The following is an 11,926-nucleotide window of genomic DNA, read 5'->3' as shown; positions in this document are numbered from 1 at the left end:
ATCCAACCCATTTCTTAGTGGATAATATGAGTGATTAACTGTTTTCTTGTAACCATTCAGCATCGGTCTTATAAGCTTCCCTCTGTAATATTCGAATGATCTCCCTTCTTTTTTTCCTTCTTATATTCGAATGATCTTAGTATTTAACCAAAGCAAAGTTAGGTGGAGAAATCCATTAGTACCCCTACTCACGCACAACTCCTTTGGCACATGCAACTCTTTTGATTAGTTATATAGGGAAGTATGAGTGGTGTTTGTTTAGTTGGTTATCTTGAGAAATTTGTATCACAACATTTTTTTGATTGTTTTATTGTGTATAGTTAAAATTATACTTTTTAAAATAGTTCCATTCATCTCGATTTCTCTTTGTATTGATTCGATTAATTTTCATAACTTTATTTATAAATTATCACGAAATACATAATCACACTATTATTAGAATATCTCCTTTGTTATGTTAATCATTAAATAATGAAAAGTTTAATCTGACCATGGTTTGTTTGGCAACGATAAAGAAAATCGCAACACGTTGTTGTTCTACCATAACATGATAATCTAAACTTTACAGTGTTGGAGCTGAATTTTAAGATCACTTAGGGTTAAAAGAAATTATGAAGCGTTGAACAGAAGCAGTTACATGTTTGGCTAAAAGTGATAATGCTAGAAATAAGCACTTGTATGTATATTTGGTGAAAGCACTATTTTATTTTAAAATAACTGAAATCCTTAAATCTATTAACATAAAAGTTGAACGGTTAATTACAAGATTTTAATTCTAAGTTAATTTTCTTACAAGTTAATTTATGTCTCAATTGATTTCAAATTTTAAATTTATTAGATAAAATTATTTTAATTAAGGAGAGATCTTTTTTTTTCTTTTGCACATATCGTTGGTGTATATTTATATATATGTTCCATAGCTAGAAATTAAACACCAAAATTCACATGCTTCTCTTAAAATTTTAACTATGTTATAAAACAATAAAAGTAGAAGAACAATATTGCAGAGAAAGAGAGAGAAATGATTCTTATTGATTTTGGGATGAATTACAATGGAATAGAACCCTCTATTTATAGGGAGAGGCTGACTTAGCCACCAAGTAATAAACCCTAGAATCTCTCTAAATATAGACATTCACCATAGATACAATTCTATTTATAACACTCCCCCTTGAATGTCTATTCAACAGATAATGTGCCTCGTTAAAACCTTAATTAAAATAAAACCCAATGGGAAAAAAATTCTAGAAAAGGAAAAAGAGTACACATATCTAACAATACACCTTTTGGTTGCCTCGTTAAAAACCTTGCAAGGAAAACCCAGTGGGATAAAACCTTGTAAGGGAAAAAGAGTACAACGCGTATTAACTCCCCCTGATGAGAGCATCAATTCACATCCTTGAGCCTTCACATTCCAATCTTGTGCACATCTTCAAAAGATTATTGGTAGAGATTTGATGAACAAATCAGCCATATTAACTTGAATGAATATATTGCACCTTGAAATCATCATTCTTGATAGAGATGAATTGTCTTCATATAATGTCGTGGAATGACTTTTCAATATTTCCATAGAGGTATTCTCGCTATTACGTTATCATGCTTATAGTTATAGCAAGATACATTTGTGCACAAATTGCACTAGGGATGTAGTACTTCTTGACCATGAATTCTATATGCTTTAAGCAATTTAAATTCTTCATGGATTGTCATATAAGTTAAATCGTATAAGCCATATGAATGAACTTTAGATGCATATCAAGTTTTTATGTCATGCTAGACATATAGGATGAATAAAGGTGATTGCACACACCATTGACTTTATACTTTCAAGTGTTTGAACTGCAGGTCCAAAACAACATTTCTTTCATATGAAACCAGTTCTACTTGAATTGTTTCTCTATCATTTGGCCAATATTTTTGTGTCTGTATTTGACAGATTTAAGATCCTCATCTATACTTAACGCTATGATAGATGTCGTCGACAAACTTTATATATCGGTTCCAAGACATAACATAAAGATCTCTTTATTCATATTTTCAGGTACCTGAATCTCTCTTGAGATTTTATGAAGTGTTATGTCATGTGATCTTCTAGATCACTTGCCTCCTTTGTTATAATCATTTAGATCATTTGCTCATCTTCTTTATCAAGAAGTTTATTTGAAACCGATTTGCCTATACGCTTTAAGCGTACCATAGACTTTGTCCTTCTAGGACTTAATAGGAGCATTTGCAATGAGAATATAGTTACTTTCTTTGGGCCAGCAAATGCGTCTGGCATGCTTTGCAATATATTGCAAATGAATTATCCTTTTATGAACTTCAAGTTCATATTATCTTATTCGAGGATCTAGATGTACAAATGATAATTCATTCCACGTAACTTTTTCTCAACTGTTTATCATGTCTCCCCCTCATGTTAGAAAAACTAACTTGTTACCTCAACTTTGAGAATCCACCGTTGTGCGTTATGGAGTTAATCAAAATATACACTGCACATCAATAATAATAAGGGAATTATTTGGTTCCTGACCTTGAACCACTTGTGAGGGGAGAAAATAATATACTTTCGTATGTAACGTATATCAAACTGATATAGATAGCTTTGTTCTCATAAGCAATTGTTTAGCTATTAAGTAGAGGCACTTAATAAATCATTTTGCTAAACCAACTGTGATGTAAACCAACTTATCAAGATGAACTTCTTGAATAGAAAATCTGGAAATTATGCTCGAAATTAAATTATTGAGCAAGTTACCGCAAACATCGCCAGGTTGCGGGTTATTAATAATCGCACATGTAACCATCTCATAGATGCATCTTATGTGGTATACATGGCAGATGAATGGGCCCATATTCACCTTTGAAATTTCCAGCATTCATGGGATTCAATCCCAATTTTAGTTGGTCAATTAATTATTTAGAACAAGCAATATAAGAGAATTCGTAAAGAACTTTCTAGTTCTTTAATATTTACCCATGTGAATTCCCTTTTATTTTTGCACATCATACTTAAATTGATACGGGTAAACCAATTATGCCAACTGAATAAATTATCAATATTGATAAACTTCAGATTTATACCATGACGTGTGCAATTATCAATAAACTCTAAGTTTATTATGATATGGGTTTTTATATCAATAAATATCCATTTTATTGTGGTATTCTTTTATTTGTGTAGTACAAACTGGAGAATAAAACGGGTTGCTTTTCACATACATATTATCCCGCTACAAGATGTAGTAATAGAAGATATTAAATCTTTCCTTTATTTATAGTCTCAATATAATCAACCGTTTTCGCGTATACTTTGGAAACTGAATAAGTTTCTTTGAGACTTACTACAACACAATACCTTATTGGTAATTAATCGTGTTTCTCCAAAATAGTATAATTGACTCTTGCAGAGTTCTCAATTAATTTTGTAGCACCACATATTCATCAACACCCATATGATGAATATCTCTTTTAAAGAGAAAGTTATACCATTGTGGTTATGGTCAAAATTATATGCAAGATCTGTTTCTTGCATTACCGTTGACTTTTAATAATCACAATGCCAAAATATTTTGGCGTACAATAGGTACGTGAACAATGACCATTCATGCCATAATAATGATATTATTTTCTTATATCATCTCAAACCTCCTTCTAGAGGTGAGTGTGGTATATACCACTAGCACGCTCATATTCTTCCAAAAATGAATATGTATTCATAAATCAGATGTTGTCACATTCACATCATGAATGGACCATGATCATCTATATGTGCTTTATAAAATCTCATGTCAAATCGATGACAAATATTACTTTCAGAGAGTGAAGGATTATTTTGAGAATCCTTATTATTCTCATTATCACAATGATGACGATTATAATTTCGTCTATTGCCACGTCCACATCCATTGATACATTCATAGTGATAATTTTGTCTTCTTTCAGACTTATCACATACTGCTATCACATTCTCTTAAGGGAATGAGAATGGAGCAAATTCAATGGGACGTGTTTCCACTTTTTGTGCCCATAATCATACATGCATTTGATCATGGCAAGACATAGAAACTTTTACCACTTCAGGTGGTTATAATTTCTTACAAACTCCATTAGAGTTGTAATCAAAATTTATTGTCTTTGCTTGTATTTAAAACCAAATTATAGAATAAAAGAGAAAAATACGGTAAAATACTTACCTTAAATCCAGAATTTAAGCATGAAGGAAATTCATATAACAATTGACAATCATTATGATCAATCCCAAAGCTTCTACTCAATTGGTTAGAGTCTCGTGCTGATAACGTGTTATAAAACAATAAAAGTAGAAGAACAATATTGCAGAGAAAGAGAGAGAGAAAGGATTCTTATTGATATTGGGATGAATTACAATGGAATAGAACCCTCTATTTATAGGGAGAGGCTGACTTAGCCACCAAGTAATAAATCCTAGAATCTCTCTAAATATAGACATTCACCATAAATACAATTCTATTTATAACAAACTATAATTAACTATATAATAAGTAAAAATCCCTTGGACGATCAAGGGTAAATCCACCATTTCATTGTAAACCACCCTTTGTTAAAATTAGTCGACGTCCCAACACGTAGACATCTGTATCGCACTGTTCTCTCTGTCTGTGTTTTGTTACTCTTGTTATTTTTCAACACTAGCAGATATTGGCATCAACTTCTCAAATTCCTTTATGACTGTACATACTTGTCCCAAGTAAGTAGACATCCTAATTTTCGTTTCTTCAAGTTTTTCATCTGCAACATCACATCTTAGAAATGAGATATTCATTAGTGTATAAAGTGCGAGAATTTTCCCAAACTAAATGCCATGTTAGGCATCAACTTGAAATCAATATCACCACATGATACTATATAATTGAGCATCAATCTTCTCCCAAAGTTCTTTAGCCTTTTCATCTCCCTCACCAGTCTTTTTGGTTAAGTGTGAACACCTTGACCCTTGCACCATAACTCATCCGAGGAAGCCCAATCGAAGTAGTTTAAACTTCCCATAAGGGTTACGAAGTAATCATAACACATGTGTTGTTGGAGTTCTGGACTTGTGTGTTAGTCTCAAGGTTCGTATTAATTTTGATGATAACAAACCACATAATTATTAATCAAAGAACATTTACTTGTAGTAATCTTATTTTTGCACAGGTTTATTCAAGAAAGAAGATGCCGGTAAAGATCCAAACAAATATAAGAAAGAGAATATCATGAGAAGAATTTATGAGCGAAAATATTATCAAGGAAGATTATTTTCAGAGATTTGATCTCCAAGCGTCATAGAAGGAATAATATTTGAAAGTCAAATTTCAATTATCAGAAGAAGAATCTGCGGAAATTATTGATCGGGTCCAACCCTACACCACTATAGAGTGGCAAGAGCGGTCGATGCAGCTTTTACCCGAGAAGGTCGGGATCGAATCCACAGGGAGCTAGAATAAGTTTGGGATTGGGTTCCTATCTAAACTAGCAATGCGCGATGTAATTGTTTACACTTCCAAACATGCTTTGATTTTTTTACTATTCTAAGTTTTATACTAATGATGTAGGAAATTTGACTAAGTATGATATTTTTTTTGTAGGGTTTTCTTGATTGGTAAAGAGGCACTAGGGAAGTGACTTACTCCTAGGTGAATATATAACGGGATCTAAAACTTAGGGCAACCTGTTATAGCTGGGATGTTGATATAGCCAATGCACGAAACTACTCACTCTATACCTCTCGGTAGTTTGAGTGACTATGCCTAATTGGCTTTCTCAAGTCCAATTGGGTGTTCAAATTTGTGCAAGCAAAATTGGCTCAAGTCGGGTATTACTATCTCTAGGTTTAACCCTTTAATTGGGGCTATCAATCTCTTGAATGAGATAGAATGCATCCCATTTCCTTGTTAGCCTGAATTTCCTAGACTTGGACTCTCTTCAAGAAGAGCCTAAGTTAAAAAGGCACAAATTAGTATTTGCAACCATCAATTCAACATTAAAAGCGCAAAACAGGCCAAATATCATTCACCCATAAACATCTAAACCCTAAAATAAAAGACCCATTAAATACCCACACTAGGGTTGAGCCGCAACCCTAGCTAATGGGTTTAGCTACTCATAATTGAAGAAGAAATCATAGATTGAGATGAAGAATAACCCATAAAATGTAATTACAAGTTAAGATTCTAAGATTAATTGCTAAACAAGCTACAAAATTACTCAAAATAGGTAAAATACGGCGTTCACGTGCTCAGCTATAGATAAGATGATCTAAAAATCTGAAAAAGTAGTATTTATACACAGCCAAATTTTCCGGATAAAAATGCCCCTGACGGAGGTACCGCTGACAGCGGAAAATGGACCGCTGCAGCGGTGAGGCTACCGCGGCCGCGGTAAATCAATTGCGGACCGCGGTCTTCAGCTTTAGCTCAGACTCTAGGCTCTCTGAATCTCTTCTCCGCGGACCGCAGTAAAAGGACCGGTGTCGCGGTAGGGGTACCGCGGTCGCATAAAATCACTGCGGACCGCGGTAACTTGCAATGCCTCAAATTGTATCTCTCTGAATCTTGCCACCGTGGACCGCGATAAAAGGACCGCGGTCGCGGTGGGTCTTCTGCAGCCGCGGTGGATTTTCCGCTGTAGCGCTGCTTTGACTTGGCTTTGAACTTGTGTAGGTTTCACTCCTTTTTCAGCTGGTTATGACATCCTTGTCTCCTTTTGACCAAACACTTGCAAACAAGCACAACAAGTTAGCTTTTGGGAATACTTATACACATTTTAGTCCAAAACTCAAGCAAAAAAGAGCATAAAATAGACTAGAATCCCTAGTTATCAGTTATGGAAGGAAAGTTTTCCAATATCTTGAAAGGAGAGTTGCTAAAATCATGGAGAAGATTTATTATTTTGTGGAAGGAAATTACTATATGAAAAAGATACTGCAAGGCCAAGGAAGAATATATTTTCTATGGAAAAAAAATATTTTATGAATGTAGTACAATCTATATTATGAAAGATTATTTTCCAAGATCAAGAAAGGAATATTTTCAATGTAATAGGAGTTCAAAGATGCTACTATTATTTATGGAAAAATATTCTTACTACATTCCCTCCTTAGTTATGGAAAGAGAATATCTGTATGGCTATACTACGATCTATGGTTTGGAAGGTTGATTAAATCAAGGATATGAATATAACCTGATCTAAGTACATAGAAGATACTATGGAAGAAGTAGTACCAATCTTCTCAAAAGGAAAGCTTCATTACGAGACTACAAGCCAAGGATGGTAACGGTGTTCAACTTTCGGAAAGAACCGCAAATTAAGAATCAAAGGAGATAAAGAGATTCTAATCTCATATGTCACAGATTAAGGAGTGAAGAAAGATCCTTACTGGACTATACTTGGAAAGCCACAACTATTAAGGAAGACTCATACACTATCCAAGTTCAAAAGAAGGCTACAATGTATGGCCAAGTTCATGCGCTAATGAAGAGTTCGTTGGAGTATCAAAATATGGAAGGAAATAATTCTCAAAGTCCAAGAGAATCAAGGAATGGTCAAGATTACTTAGTAAAGCTAATCAAGAAGCCATCTGGACAACTTTCAAGGCTAATTGTGAAAGCAAATATTTTCGAGATGGAAAGTTTCATAAAGCACGGTCAGGAAAAGGCTTTGGACGGAAAATTCACTTGGGCTATGCAATAGCCAGAACAAGTTGAAAAGGCTATATATATAAGAGTTCATAGAAGAGAAAAAGTACGCAACCTTCTATACAATTCTCTACCTAACTACAAGTTCTTTATTCTACTCTTAACAAGTATTATAATTCACTTTTAGATTTACTGTGTACACAAAAGAGAGAAAAGAGACAAAAAAATATTGAAGAGGCAGTGTGTCCAAGAGGTTGTCTCATTGTTCGTTTCTTTGGTGAGCGAGTGATAACCAAAGGGTCGTTGTTGGTGAGCGAGTGAAAACCAAATCTTGTTCGTTGTTGGTGAGCGAGTGAAAACCAACCCTGTCAACGTTGGTGGTTATCGCTGAAAACCACAAAGGATGTACTCAATTCAATTTACAAAGAGCTCTAAAAGCCAACACTCTTACAACCCAAGAGGATTGGATTAGGATACCACATTGGTTCTGAACCAGTATAAAAATTCCTGGTATCATTTACTTTATCGCTCTCATATTATATTCAGTTCCTTTACTGTTTATTGTGATTAACACTTGTTTAAATCGAAAGGAGTAATAGTTCTGTGCAGGCTGTCTCCGCATAAGTCGACTAGGTCTGAAGATTAGTCGACTAGAAATTTAAAAAGGCTATAATTCACCCTCCCCCCCTCCTCTTGTACTTTCATTGTGGATTAGTTATGGCTTGAGCAGGATAAGTTCGAGGGGTTTCTTGAAGTAAGTCACTTATGCTCATTTTTATTCAATAATCTTGATTCCCCATTGATTTTCCCATCTAGATTGTGTGGTTTTGAGGTGAAATTTGGGAATTTGAGGCTAGGGATTTGGAGAGTTTGATTTGGGGATTGGGTGGCGATTTGGTATCCGATTTTGATAAATTTGGTATGGTTGGACTCGTGATTGAATGGGCTTCGGGTTTTGTGACTTTTTTCGGAATTCGAGTTGTGGTCCAGGGGCCGGCTTTTAAGTCCACTTTTGATTAATAACTTAGTATTTCCTAATGGAATTGATTCCTTTAGCCCGTGTTAATTGTATCGCATTATTTGTGGCCAGATTCGAGGCATTCGGAGGCCGTTTCACAAGGAAAAGATGTGTTGGAGTAGAGATTTTCTCGGATTGAGGTAAATAACATTTCTAAACTTGGCTTTGAGGGTTCGAAACCCCGAATTATGTGTTATAAGATTAGTGTTGAGGTGGCACACATGCCGAGTGACGGGTGTGTGAGTATGCACCGTGGGAACTATGACCTGGTCGATTCCATGGAACTGTATAGTGGATTTATCTTGTTGATATATGTGTTTTCATCATGTGATAAAGTAATTGAGCTGCCAATCATGCTAGAATTTAGGCTATATGCTAGTACTGTTGGGACCCATAGTGGTCGTTTCCTGCTGTTGACTTATTGATTATATTGCAACTTCGTACTCAGTCATATTTATTCATTGCATATCATATTTCAGTCTATGTTGCTTTTTATTGTTAAATCATATCATCATTTTTGGGCTAGTTTCACGACATTATGAGCCCGAGAAAGAGAGACTGGAGATTAATGACTGAGTGAGGCCGAGGGCCTGATTGTGAGTGACATTTATGGGATCGGGCTGCACGCCGCAGCATGTTTTATTGATTTATACCTGGATCTGACTTACTAAAGTGCTTGGGCTGAAGGAGCCCCTCCGGAGTCTGTACACACCCCCAGTGAGCGCAGTTAATTTATATTGAGGGATGGATCTTCCTGGGCATGGATCTTGCCCGAATCATATACCTGGGGATGGATCTTCCCCTGGGCTGGATTGGCCCTATCCAGTACTGAGTGACTGACTGCCAGTTGATGTACATATATCTGGGATGGATCTTCCCTGGGCTGATTGGCCATATACAGTGCTGAGTGATTGAGTATTCTGAGAGCATGAGTATACGAGGCTTTCAGCGTGGTGCATCAGATACAACATGTGCATGGGCATTTAGATATAGGGAAGTTATATTCCTCATATCATTCAGATTTGAACTATCTTACTTGCATTGAGTTTAACTATTGAACTTGAAAGCATGCCTACATTTCTGTAATGTTATTTCTATATTGAACTGTACCTGTTGGGTTTTTAAGGTATTTAATTAATATATTAAATACTTAAAAGAGGGTGAATGGGAAATGGAGGGAAATGAAATTTTTGAGTGAAATTTTAAGTTCCCCCTCCCTTGGCAAATAGGCATTGTCCCATATTGGAAGAGGAAGAGGTTTTTTATGGGTATATAAGCAATTGCTCTTTTTCTAGCTCTTAAAGAGTTGAGAAGAAGGCAAGCCTCGCGCCGTCGTCGTCGTCGCTCGCTCGGCTCGGCTTCGGCTTCGGCTACGGCTTCGGATTCGGATTCGGATTCGGATTCGGATTCGGATTCGGATTCGGATTCGGATTTGGTCAAATGATCGATTGATTGATTAACTTTTTGGACCAAATTTATTTGTTAATAGTAAAATATTAACAGAAATGTTATTAAATATTTATTTTAATAACAAAATATTAATATTAAATATTAATATTAAATTCAATCCGTTTTTCTGTTTTGGTAACAGAAAAGTAACTACCCTCTTCAATTTTCCCTCTTTATTTTCCCTCTTTATTATTGAGTAAATGGCCATTTATGTAATGGCATTTATGCTGTGGGCGTTTTGCATAAACAGCCATTCTGAAGAGTTGCACCTCTTCAGATTTCAGCCTAACTTTGGCTATAAATACAACACTGTTCTGCTCAGAATTTTACTACGATTTTCTGAGTTTCTTCTCCTTCTTCTGCATACTTTTAGCATCAAACAAAGCAAAAAGTAAGTGTGATTTGCTACCGAACTTTGTGTTCGCTGAAACACTGGGGTTTGAAGTACCACTACACCAGTGTGTAATTCGTTCTATCCTGGGAGGAAATAATCCATAACCTTGGGTACTAGGAGGGGATTAAATTCCTTAAGGAAACACTGTGAATTCAGTGGGCTCGAATTGGTTTTATGTCATTTCTGTTTATGTTCATTTCTGTTTATACTCATTTATATTTCCAGAATTATTTTACAAATACAGTCTAGTAACATTTACCGGGTGGTTGGACATAGGTCCGAGATCTACATCTATGAATTGAAAGGTCCGAATGATCAACTCTGCAATCAGTTGTTAGAATCAGTGAAATTCTGAAAAAAAGTTTTTCAGTAAAAATGGTATTTGAAAATTAGAGTTATGTTTGGTCATGAATACAATTTGGAGTTGTTTTTGAATCTTTTTAAATGATTTGAAGTAAAATTTTAAAAAAATAGTTTTTTGAAGTTTTTAAATTCTGAAAAATTTCGAATTTCAACTTTAAGTGAAATTTACAATTTTCATGACCAAACACTTATTCCGAAAAAACGAGTCAGAAAAAAAATGGCTAAGCGGGCCTTTAGTTGATTTACGTGATTTCATTGTTAGAATTAGAAATGTATTATTCTGGAATAAGACTTGAGATTTATGTTGATCTATATTGGCGATTTATAAAGTGAATTTCAGAAATGCCATTGTCACGTTGTTACCTCAATTATTGTAGTGAAAATATTGTTCGACTCTATGAGCACGTGATTTTTGCTCGATGAAAAATACCCTCACAAATTCACAAAAAATAGATTTGTTTTTAATTATTTTAATTTTTGTACAATTTTTAGGAATTTCTTGCTAATTGTTGTTTGCATTTTAGTTGCATGTTTAATATTTTAAAATTATAGAAAAATACCAAAAATGTCTAAAATATTCATTGCATAACATTTTAGGTTTATTTGCATTTAAAAATTAATTACATTGAGTTAATTGCATTATTAAGCAAAAATTACAAAAAATGATCATTTTTACATATTTAGCTTTAGTCTTTAAAAAACTAGTATTTTTCTTTAGTTTTAAGTTAATTAGTTGTTTTAATGATATAAATAGATAAATAATTTTAATTTTTGCAAATTAGATTGATTTAGGATTTTATTAGATTTTAAAATCAAAGAAGAAGGGAGAAAAAATAAGAAAGGAAAATAGGCTTGTTTTTGAATTAAAATCGGACTGGGCCAGCTTCAATGGGCCCAATACCATACCAATACCACCCTAGCCCAAACCCCTAAACCAGTCCAATTTTCCCTGTAAAACCAAACGACCCCGCTTTTGTACTTCTAATTTCAGCCGTTGATTAATTAAAATCTAATGGCTGGGAACTTAAACCCCCAAACCCTTAA

This window comes from Nicotiana attenuata, unplaced genomic scaffold (assembly GCF_001879085.1).
Source record: "Nicotiana attenuata strain UT unplaced genomic scaffold, NIATTr2, whole genome shotgun sequence".
Classification (NCBI taxonomy): domain Eukaryota; kingdom Viridiplantae; phylum Streptophyta; class Magnoliopsida; order Solanales; family Solanaceae; genus Nicotiana; species Nicotiana attenuata.
Note: the sequence above shows the minus strand (reverse complement) of the source record.